Below are 12677 nucleotides of genomic sequence, written 5' to 3'. Positions count from 1 at the left end.
CCCAAAGCTTCTCATCAGCAGCGTTTTGTAGCGACTGATGTCTTTCTTGAAGGCAGGAACTTGGGCATGGGACACAGCAGGCTGTCATCACGGCAACCTGAAGAGGAGCGCGCCACGCGAATGTGGTTGAGCGAACGAGCCACTTTGGAGACTATAGACTTGAAATATGTGTATGCAAACAAAAGGCTTGACTGGGTGGAATGGAAGGAGAATAGGAGTATTTGACGGCTCGTATCAGAGTGCTCCGGTAACGCTGCGCTTTAATGTAGCCCCGAAAGCTTTATTTAGCAAATATAAATGTAGAAACGTAGTTATAATGCTCTAATGCGCTTATGCCATCAGTACGGCTTTGGTGCCGTCCTACATGTACTCGTACAGCTGCAAGAATTCTGCTGCAGAAGCTATGTGGTTGCGTTTAAGACTAGTATTCAGTAAAATGCAACGCTGCTGATGGAGGGTTGTTGTTAAACCAAAGCGCAAGCTTCTTTTTTGAATCAGAAACACTTCTTTGATTGTATGAAACTGGATGAAGGTTTCAAGTCATAGTCGCAACGATGTTAATGCGCCCGTGCTTCCCGACAAACTAGAGGTCGTTTCATACACTCATGCCTACATACGTACCCCCTGCCTAAACATACACACACCAGCCATGCCCCCTGCCTGAGACCTTAGACATTATATCTCGTGCAGGCCCACTAGCCTGCATACGCTCTGGTTTTCAATCCGTTTAATCCCAACCGTATTGCACACCGTTCACCTATCGTGTCAAGTCGAAAGGAGCAATGCGTTCCGACACACGGAATCTAAAGAGAGAGATAAAACCTCCTTGCGCCGCAGTTGATGAGCACGTTATCCATTTTCAAAGCCAATAAAAAAAAATTGTGACCGTATACACCACTGTATGCAGCTACGGACTAAGGCGCTTAAGCACTCCAGCGCGGAGTGGCCGAGATAGGGCACTATAGTGCCCTATCTCGGCCACTCCGCGTTGGAGTGCTTAAGCGCTCCGGTATATCGCCTTCCTCGTATACGAGGAAGGCGATATACCCGAGCACGTGCAACACTCGGGAGGCGTTTTCAAGCCCGACTCTTCCAACCCAGTGTTTCCCTTTGCTTCTCTAATTAATGGCTACATGGATAAATCAGCTAGTGCAAGACAGAGGTAATTGGAGATCACAGGCCCGGCCTGCAGTGGACATAAATATAGGATGATGATGAAAAGAAAGGGGGGGGGGGAGGGGGATCACGATGAGTTGTCCTACTCAGTGCCCGCTAACAGAAAAAAATAAGCGGCGATTTATCCGCAAACGAGAGAAAAATGCGTGAACATTACGTCGCACATCTTTGAGGTCCCATATCCATGATTTAAACCGCGTTCACCGCATTGCAAAGTGTTGATCGGGAGCTTGCTCGACAGACGTCCTGTCTCGAAATGCAACTGATGGTGGTCCGGAGCAGACCACCATCAGTTGCGTATATATATACATATATATATATATATATATATATATATATATATATATTATGCAATACATTCAATATACACGATATATACTATTCAATATATATAATTCACCACTGCGATCCAATATATATATATATATATATATATATATATATGTACCACGTGGCCGGCCTTGCACGCTTTACACGCGTACACTTCTTTCGCAATTAGACACTCCTAATGCTAACGCCTTAAAAATGAGTGAATGAAGCCTACGCTCCATTTCATGAACTCCATGCAGTGCACCGAATAACAGGCAATTTAGTGCGACTGCGTAGCAAGCGCTGTTAGGCTGTGTATAATTGTAGAGCCGCTGGAAGTTTTTTCTTCTTAAGGTTTTACGACATATTACTCGCACGCTAGCATTCCTCATGTCTCGTATATATTCCCGACTCCTTATATATTTGCACATCTTTACCACACCAGTAAGATACGAGAGCATGAATACAATAAAGAGGCCTCTTGAAACACGTTCTTTCCAAAAACTATATGCGAGTGGGATCGTCTGCCAGCAACAGCAGTTGGCATCTTCTGTTCCCGCATATTTTACTTGGTTTTACTCCAGGAAACGTGAGTTTGCTGGCGTAAAAAAGAAAAACGTGGAACACCAGATAACATTGGCACAATTTCTGACGTGAAACACCTTTCAATTGGGTCGGCACACTGGGTCGCTTGCTAAAACCGCATGTAATAAAAAGATGTAACCGTAATATCGCTTATATCTTTGCAAACCGAACCACCCACACGCCTTACTTCGGCATCGCTGTGTCGAGGGAAGAAGCCATAACTCGATTAGGCATGTGTCGCTTGCGTAGATCGCGCCGTTTTTGCCCCACGCATGTTGCAATCGGAGATAAATTTAGCATAGCGCGCGGCGTTCACAGAGGCATATAGCATTGGTCGATTCGAGCGGCAGTGGTCGCGCTTGTGAGAGTTCACTCCGCCAAAGTAAGCACCATATATAGGACTCGAACTGGTGCTCCTCCAGAGTAACAAAGCTTGCAAATGTGTAATTTGTTGCAACAATGTCATGCTTGCTCGGCTATACAAACGCCAGTCCTGTGTTGGACACGTAGGGTGCAGAAATGGCATCAAGAAACTTCGGCAGCAAGACAGAGGTATTCCACCCCTTTTAACACGGCGGGCTTATTATCAACAGGGAGCGAGCACGATTGCTAGATTAAACCGTAGGACCCCCCATTAGCCGTATCATGAGTTAAGCATGCAAGCTTCCTAATGCATGAATATATGTAACTTGTGTATTTGGTTACGCCATTTGTTTACCTTAGTGCCAAAACACCCTCTGCAGCACGCACATGACGTTTCACGCATCCCAATTTGGCTGTTTCCATGATACAGCGTATACCCGATTTTTCGTTTTTAGCGATTTTGTTGCTTTCTTCCAGCTTTAAGTTCTTTGTCTATGCTTCTATTTTCTTTTCTCAAAACGTACATCAACTGATAGATACGTGGATCGAACACCAGTTGCTTTTTTGTGGAACTTAGCATGTTTCTCACCCTATGCATTTCTGTCTAATGTACGTTTTTCGACGGTATCTATTATATATTAAATGCTGATTTTTTAAATTTTTTGTTTAAAATGTTTAAAATTTCCCACTTGTATAAGATGTCACTTTGTATTCATGATCGCAGGAGTTGACCTGTGTTAAACCTATATTTTTCTCATGAACATCGAACAATTTTATCTCCTACCCTGCCGCCTCCCCACTTTCATATCGGATGGCGCTGTGGGCAAATAAGTAGTAAGTAGTAAATTCATCGAGCGTAGCTCTTTCTTTGTAATTAATTCCACCGATTGCGTCGCTCATTGTTCAGCAAGTAAGCGTGAACACGGGAACGTGTGGCTCGCGCGGGGCGCCTTCTCTAGCGGCGGTGGCGCAGGCGAAGTAGCGCATGCGCAGTGGGACCGAAACCCACGACAGCGCTTTCTTTCCATATGCGGTATCGGTGGACGCGCACGCCGCATGCCTTAGTAGCGACGTCATCGGCGACCGGGTGACCGTGCACGCTACTATGACGCCATCTCATAGCGGGTCGCCGCCGTGGAGTACGTCTCTTGCGGCACTGCGCTGTCCGCCTCAGCCTTTCTCCATTCCCTCCTCCTCCGCTTTCCTTCTCATGCTTTTGCTGTATCCTCCTCCTCCAATTTCCTCCTCGCGCTTTCTTCACTGTCGTCGTATGTCATCCTCCGCTGCTCTCCACTCGTTCGTTCTGCCGGTTACGCAGACGCCGACGCTCAACGCAGGAGCGGGCGCCTAAGAGCTGTGCTCTAAAAAAAAAAAAAATGAATAGCTCTCCCATTGTCCAGCTCTGATCGCCCTGCGCTCGGCACCGACTTTGTAATCACTCATAGAACCATTAGTAGCGGACAGTGGGCGAGCCCTTCTCCCCACTCTCGAACCCACAGCCGGTTCTTCTTCCTGACTGGCCATATGCACAGAATTGGCGACACAGATCATAGAAGAAAACAAAGAAACTTTTCGTCTGGATTCCTTCCCCCCACCTTTTTTATTCGCCTTGTCAAACAGTGTTGGTCGTCCGAGTTATCTCCGGTATCCGTTAGCATGATCTTCTCATATTGTTCCTTTAGCGCTCTGCCTTGGAGACTTTCTCCTGCTTTCCTGTTTGTTTGTTTTTTTTTTCGCTTTTTTTCCTATATATTGATTGCTTCGCTTAAACAATATGGCTATTTTGGCGAGTTGTGGGAGCGCACGACTGTGCAGGTGCCTCCCCCTGCCGCCCAACAAAACAAGCAAAAAAAAAAAATGAATGACGAGAGACACAAGGATAAAAGTGAAGGGTTTTCTGGGACTCTTTTTCTTCGCGATCGGTCTTTTGTTTTATCAACTCCGTTCACGCCTTTATCCGCCTAGAGGGCTCAGATCTCGAGAAGAGAAACGAGACGATGTGTTTGCGTCTTAAGCTTTCGGCTAAGCTCCTTATTCTCCGATTAGAAGCCATGTGCACTGCATTCGATCAACCTAGGTGCCCGAACATGAGTTCCTTATTTATTTCCTTATTCGATATAGAAGAGGCTCAAGTAATAATTAGTAATTGATAGATGACAGCCAAACGATTACCAGGCCTTGGAACAACATTCAGGGTGATAATCAAAGATTTAGACGCACTTTTCGCAACTAATGTGCCTTCGGCTGCATTGCACGTATCTACTGCGTTTTTTTTCTGTGTTTGTTTTGCCTTAGATTTCAGACTTCTATTCCAAAAAGCAGTTGTAACTGCCAGGAAGGAACGAAAGCTGCTGCTGCTGCTGCTGACGTATGCTGCTTAGAACGAGGTCACTAGTTCTAGTCCAGTCCGTGGCAGCCGTCTGGGCCGAATGCAATAGCGTTCGTCCAGTTAGTTTAAGTGCTCGTTAAAGAACACGAAGGGATCAAAATTAGGTTAAAGCCCTCCACTATGGCGTGTCTCGTAGACCAGATGTTGCTCCTTTACCTAAGTTCAGATCAACAAATAAGTAAAAACGGTGCGATGTCCTAACTAGAGCACTGCACGGGCTCGGGCTTACCCGAAAGCACGGGCCGGGCCGGGCCGGGTAGAGCAGTTTTTTCAAGGGCCTCGGGCCGGGCTCGGGCACGGCGTGTGCTTTTTGGCCCGGGCCCGGGCCGGGCTCGGGCTTTCTGCGAGTTATTCTCGGGCTTCTCAACTCTGAAAAACATGTATTTTTCGGTCTCGGGCCGGGTTCGGGCCGGTTTCGAGCCGGGCTTGGGCCGGGCTCGGGCTTAAGTTAAAGGGGTGGCGGGCCGGGCCGGGCGGGTAACGTAGATTATTTCCGGGCCCGGGCCGGGCCCGGGTCTTGTCATAAAAGTTTTGATCGGGCTCGGGCGGGCCGCCCAATGTAAAAACGGGCCCGGGCCCTAAAAATCGGCCCGTGCAGTGCTCTAGTCCTAACCATTAAACCTAAGTGATAGACTCTCACATCACGTTTCTTTCGCGGAAACATTTACTGAGGAAGCAGCGTATTCTACAGCCTGCAGACGTCGCAAGATGGAACCGCTCCAAATTACATGGCCAGCTTGGTTATATCACAAATAAAACTCAACAAAAACCAAACAGTTGGCTTCCCCTTAATGCCCCAGCAGTCTCACTTTCAGTTCAAGCAAAAGACAGTTCTGTCTTTAAGACGTTCGGGGCGATCGAACTGGCGTGATTAGATATTGATTGGCGCTAAGACCTGGGTAACTCAGGATGGGCAGGCCTTGGATCTGAGCCAGCCTTCGCGATCGCTAGATATGCAAGCCTTTTAATTTAGGCAAGTTCTTGGAGGCTGCGCAAGCATTATTGAGCTGTACCTGACAAAAGTAAGAAATAAAAGTGTCTGTATGTGCCGCACTCATCCTCCTCCTCCGAGCTCACACTCTAAATAGACGTCGGGGTAAGCAACTGCATTGGTATCAGGATGCCTCGCAATATTTTAATGACACCTATGAGGAGGAGGAGGAGGTCCACAATGCGCCACTTCTCCCTTCAAATAATGAAGTATTGGTTATAACGGCTGCTAAAAGCGGTGGTAATGGAGCAATACTACACGAACCAATCAGACAGACAGACGTTGGCACATATAATTTCCCTAATTCACCACCACTACGATCCATGCATGAGGAGGATTTCCACGCTTTTGTTTTCCACGCTTCGCGTGAATTCAGCTTTTCCTTAAATCTTGTGTCAATAAACTTTTATTGCCGATTGTACGTAAGACGAGTACGCTATATTCTCATATTGTATACAAACTCGTTGACGCGCAGTAACATAGTGTTTGCAAGCAAGCGTGTACAAATGCCTTACGTGCGTAAGGAGAAAACGCTGTCTTCACTGCGTATGCTCCGTGAGCCATTGAGTTTCGCTGGCTTAAATGCGTTATGTTAGCGTACATTATTTGACGAGTTTTGGCGCATGTATTGTTTACGAAAGCTATGAGAGCTTGTTCGTACAGGGCGGCACCTGTTTTCGTTTAACGTTTTCTTGAGTTTGCACTCTCTCTCTTTCTATCTCCCTGCGACCTCTCTTTACCTCTGTCTAGCGTCAGCGGACTTCGTCTTATGTCAAATTTTTTTTAAAATTTACCCCACTATATAGTTCTTGGCCGTCCTCGACTGTATTCGCGATTACTTGGCATCCATCCTGTTAATTTAGTGGACCACCGATTATCTGCTCTACGCATTACATCGCCTTCTCAATTCTGTTTCTTTCTCTTAATCTCAACTACGTAGCATTTCAGCTACCACCATTGACTCCTTTATCTACAATGCTGTCTTGCTGTTCTTTAGCATTACGATACATTAACGTTATCAGCGAGTTATGGTCATAGGCTAGAAACTTAAATTGCCAAAGCTTTCTTTGGCTTGTGACAAAAGTACTATCACACACCAGTACGTATCTTTCTGGAGGTTTCAGAACATAATGTATTCACGGACCACATGAGTAATATGTCATTGAATTAATTATAGCAGTTGCAGGCTATCCTTGCTACTCGGAAAATCTATGAACAGGGAGTCGTTTAAATGGGGTTCAGATTTCTTATTTAAGCTAACTTCGCCATACAGTTGGGCATACGGGAAGAGGAAATCACATGAAAGTACTGAATAAAAATCAGCCGCAATAACAGAGTACGAAGGTCGGTTGCCTCGCCTGATCGTATAACCTACGCTGTAGCAAGACGTAAGGACGTAGGCAATCAAGTTGGCAAAAAAAAATGGTATGGCGCCACAGTGCACAAAGGAATGAAGTGACGGTAATGCCTTTCTATGGCGACACCACGTGTATAGAAATTCAAAGCCAAAATAGGTGCACAGCCATCCATCGACCAGGCCGCCTAGGAATAACACATTTGTGAGCGTTAGTGCGGGCCCTTAGACGCTATTTTCAAGTGACGAGGGCTTGAAGAGGACTTGTGCAGTCGTTTCGCAATGTTGTCTCCAACCGTCGATTAGGAGAGCAATCAAAAGATGGAAAAATAATTATGCCGAATCCATCGACTGTTATTAAAGTAAGCGAAGATCACCGTTGTTCGGCTGTCTTGGGCGTCTCTTGCTGATGTCGAGCTTCTCGTTTTTTGGCTAAAGCACCTTCACTTGCTGCATCAATCTTCAGTGATTGCCAGGACGATCCATCTGGAGGCGTCTGTGAAACCATTCGGAGTCACCTTTGTTACAAAACGAGCTAACCCTGACAACAGGTGTAACACACACCACTGAGGCGTATCACTTCTGCAGTGTTCTTTCTTCTTCTTTCTGGGGTTTTCCGTGCCAAAACTAGTTCTGATTATGAGGCACGCCGACAAAGCGCTAAATGTGCGTGAGCCATGGCAGTGATGACGTTCTTACTGGCGCAACGAACGAAGTCGGTTCCGTGCCTTTCACATACCTTTATACTCTTCATCAATCCGCTACACATCCTGTCAGTATTCTGTCCTCCTCTACACAGTCCCAACCACCGCAGTATCAAAATTCGCTTGGCTCCGCGAGGAAAGCTTCGCTTTAAACGATAAAGCAGAGGAAGGATAACCATGACTACACAATATTGACGCGAAATAAGTTGGCGCGTGGTGACACTGGCCCCTTGAGGCGAGAACGACGAAGTTCGTGGTTGCGCGCGCGCTCTCCGAGGTCCAGCCATTATTAAAGGCTGACGTGTTTTTTTGCCTATCTGTTACTGGTCAACCATTCTAGTTGTACTAGCTGGGTGACATTTCTGGTGGAAGTGCTGGGTACGGTCGATGTTAAGATCTCCGGAGCGCACCCCAGACCTAAGCCCGGCGAGTAGTTCGGCCGAGCTTACCCCTGTGCACGTACGTACCAGCCGACGTCTCCAAGGACTCCAGCCACAGCACGGTTTGCTACCCGAACGGAGTAGAATGACGAACCAACCACCTCCTGCCGCTACTGCAGCATCGCACGTGGTCGTCAATCAGATCCGGGTGCCGAATCATTTCCACGGGAGTGCTTCAGAGGACGCCGACGACTGGCTTGACCATTTTGACCGGGTCGCCAACGTCAACGACTGGACACACGAGCGTAAGCTTCGCTACGTGTACTTCGCTCTTGAAGATTCCGCTAAAATATGGTTTGAGAACCACGAGGCGACACTGACGTCATGGGAAGAATTTCGTCGGCAGTTCCTCAATGCCTTCGCCAGGGCGGACAGGAAGGAGAGGGCGGAGTTAGCAATGGAGTCGAGAATTCAAGGCCCGAATGAGCGAGTGACGGCGTACGTAGAAGACATGAATCGCCTCTTCAGACGTGCGGACCCCTCTATGACTGAAGCAAAGAAGGTGCGCCACCTAATGCGCGGCGTGAAAGAGGACATCTTTGCTGGCCTCATTCGAAATCCGCCGACGACAGTGGCAGAGTTCCACGACGAAGCCACCACCATGGAAAAGGCCATTCAACAGCGGGCCAGGCAATACAACCGCGACGCCGTGATTTCAAGGGAGCTCTCGGCCGTTACCCTAGGCAACGACGTCGGCGCCTTGCGAGAACTCATCAGGGCTGTCATCAAGGAGGAACTGCAGAAGATGCAGACGACCGCTGCCTCTGTGGGACAACTTTCCATTGCGGAAATGGTGCGCGCCGAGGTCCGACAGGCCGTCCATGTGCCTGAACAGTACGAGGCACCACAGCAGAGAACGCGCCCTGAACTGAGTTACGCCGAAGCAGTACGCCGTCCACCACCCTCAAGTGCGTATAGCATGGTGCACCCCGCTCAGCAATTGGACGTTAGCTTCAGGCCTCGCAGCACACCGCACATGGCCGAAGCAAGAACTAGGAAGAGCGACGTCTGGCGCACCGCTGACTACAAGCCCCTTTGTTACCATTGTGGCGAAGCCGGGCACATCTACAGAATGTGTCCGTATCGTCATGTGGGGCTCCGAGGGTTCGCCCCAAATGCACCTCGTCCACGACCTGGTGAGCGGCCGCCGGAAATAGAGAGTTTCGTCGCGAATCGTCGCAATGGTGATCAACGATGGCACGAGCCCCGTTCGTCGTCTCCTGCTCGTTACAGGTCACCATCACCAAGCCAAGCCTTCTCTCGCGGCGCTCTCAGACGCCGCTCGCCTAGCCCGGCGGCTCGGGAAAACTGAGTTCAGCGACCTCCGGAGGTGAGGCCGCTGACGACGACTGTGCGCAAGATCCTCCACTACGACCACAACGACGAAAACAGAACGACGCAGACGTACAGACGCAGTCAAACACCGTACGAGAGGTAATAACGTCGAACATTCCCGTCACCGTAGACGACGAAGAAATAACAGCGTTAATCGACACTGGAGCGGACACCTCAGTTATGAGCATGGACCTTGCCTGCAAGCTGAAGAAAGTTTCTACCGAGTGGACTGGGTCGCAGATTCGCACTGCAGGAGGCCATCTGCTAACCCGGTAGGAAGATGCACAGCGCGAGTCAGCATTCGTGGATTTATGTACCTCGGAGATTTCGTTATCCTCCCAAGCTGTTCGAGGGACCTAATTCTGGGAATGGACTTTCTGCAGGCTAATGGAGCCGTCATAAACTTACAAAAGTCGCTGGTAACGTTTTCAACGGCGCAGGCCTTAGCAGGGAGCAGCACTGACGACACGTATGTCAACGCCTTGAGGATTGTCGACGAGAACATCACGGTGCCGCCAAGGAGCAGCGTATTGACCCTCGTAACCTGCGACGCATTCGACGACTATGAGGGTATTGCCGAGGCAAATATCCCGCTGTTGCTCGAAAGACACATCTGCATCGCCCGGGGCCTTGTTCGAATACAGAATAAGTGCTCGCAAGTTTTGTTGACAACTTCAGCCATGAGTATCAGCACGTCCCTCAAGGTACAGCTGTGGCCTTTCTGAACGACATTGCTGACTTCTCCGATGTGGGCACGTTACAGGTGACTTCACCGGATGCAACAACTCACGCCAGCCTGAGTACCCGCGTCCACATCAATGCTGACTTAGCAGATGCACAGAAGGATCAGCTACTGGACCTAGTGACAGAATTCTCTGGCTGTTTTTCCACAGAATCTAAAGTCCAGCGCACCTCCATTACGCAACACCGGATAGTTACAGAGGAGTCGGCGCGGCCTGTTCGTCAGCACCCGTACCGCGTGTCACCTATGGAGCGGGAGGCGATTAAGCGTCAAGTTGAAGAAATGCTCAATGATGACGTCATCCAGCCGTCGACAAGTCCGTGGGCGTCGCCTGTCGTACTCGTAAAAAAGAAAGACAACACGCTCCGCTTCTGCGTTGACTACAGACGGCTTAACCGAGTCACCAAACGCGACGTTTACCCCCTGCCACGGATCGATGACGCTTTGGACCGTCTGCGTCATGCTGAGTTCTTTACTTCGTTAGACCTAAAGTCAGGGTACTGGCAAATCGAAGTGGACGAGCGTGATCGTGAAAAAAACCGCCTTCGTGACTCCCGACGGGCTATACGAATTTAAAGTCCTGCCTTTCGGTCTCTGTTCCGCTCCTGCTACGTTTCAACGAATGATGGACACTGTACTCGTCGGACTAAAGTGGCAGACGTGTCTAGTGTACCTAGACGATGTTGTTGTGTTTTCCAGCACGTTCGATGAACATCTCACCCGACTACGAAGTGTCCTTACCGCAATACGCAAGGCAAACCTCACCATAAAGCCTGAAAAATGTTACTTTGGCTTCCGGGAACTCAAGTTTTAGGCCACGTGGTCAGCTCCCAAGGAGTACGACCAGACCCAGAAAAGCTAGCTGCCGTTGCCGAGTTTCCTCGCCCTAAAGACAAGAAGGCTGTTCAGCGGTTCCTGGGCCTCTGCGCTTACTACCGCCGTTTCGTTGAAGGCTTCTCGAGGATTGCTGAACCTCTCACGAGACTGACGCGACAAGATGTGCCCTTTGCCTGGACGGAAGCCCAAGAGCAGGCCTTCACCGAATTGCGCAATCGCCTTCAATCCGCTCCAGTGCTGGCGCATTTTGATGACACCGCGGCAACTGAAATTCACACAGACGCAAGCAACGTAGGACTCGGGGCTACTCTGGTTCAATGGCAAGACGGAGCAGAACGTGTAATTGCGTACGCGAGCCGTAGTCTCACAAGAGCAGAAGCTAATTATTCAACCACCGAAAAAGAATGTTTAGCAGTCGTGTGGGCCATCAGCAAGTTCCGACCTTACTTATACGGCCGGCCATTTCGAGCGATCAGTGACCACCATTCGCTCTGCTGGCTTGCCAATCTACGAGACCCGTCTGGTCGCCTCGCTCGTTGGAGCCTCCGCCTCCAGGAATACGACATGACTGTTGTCTACAGATCGGGCCGTAAGCATAGCGACGCTGACTGCTTGTCACGTTCTCCTATTCCCTTGACACCCTCCGACTTGGAGCTAGATATGCCGTTTCTTGGTGTCGTCGACGTGGTGCGCATGGCTGACTACCAACGTGCAGACTCTGAACTGCTTCCAGTCATCCGACATCTAGAGGGAGCCGACGTTGTTGTCCCACGCCCACTTTCACGAGGATTGACATCGTACTGCCTGCGGAACAATGTCCTGTACAAGAAAAATTTCGAGAACAGCCAAGAAACGTTTCTTCTCGTCGTTCCGACGGCGCTGCGCGAGGAAGTTTTACAGGCGTGTCATGACGATCCCTGTGCCGGCCACTTAGGCTTCGCGAGGACATTAGCGCGCATACGGCAGAAATACTATTGGCCACACCTATTTTCGTCGGTTCAGCGCTATGTGCGAACGTGCCGTGACTGTCAGAGGCGTAAAGTGCCACCCGTCAAGCCAGCCGGCCTCCTTCAGCCTTTGGATCCGCCTCCGGCGCCGTTCCAACAAGTGGGAATGGACCTTCTTGGTCCGTTCCCCACGTCTTCCTTGCAAAACAAGTGGATATCGTGGCAACCGATTATTTAACTCGCTATGCGGAGACAAAAGCTGTGCCGCGGGGAACTGCTGCTGAAGTCGCCAGCTTCTTCGTCCACAACATCGTGCTTCGTCACGGTGCACCCGCTGTGCTCATTACTGATCGCGGTGCAGCGTTTACAGCGGAGTTGTTGCAACAAGTCGTCACGCTGACGCATACTGACCACGAAGGACCACAGCCTATCATCCCCAGACTAACGGCTTAACAGAGCGCCTGAACAGAACATTGGCCGACATGCTATCCATGTCGTTGATGTG

This window comes from Dermacentor silvarum, chromosome 7, assembly GCF_013339745.2.
Source record: "Dermacentor silvarum isolate Dsil-2018 chromosome 7, BIME_Dsil_1.4, whole genome shotgun sequence".
Classification (NCBI taxonomy): domain Eukaryota; kingdom Metazoa; phylum Arthropoda; class Arachnida; order Ixodida; family Ixodidae; genus Dermacentor; species Dermacentor silvarum.
Note: the sequence above shows the minus strand (reverse complement) of the source record.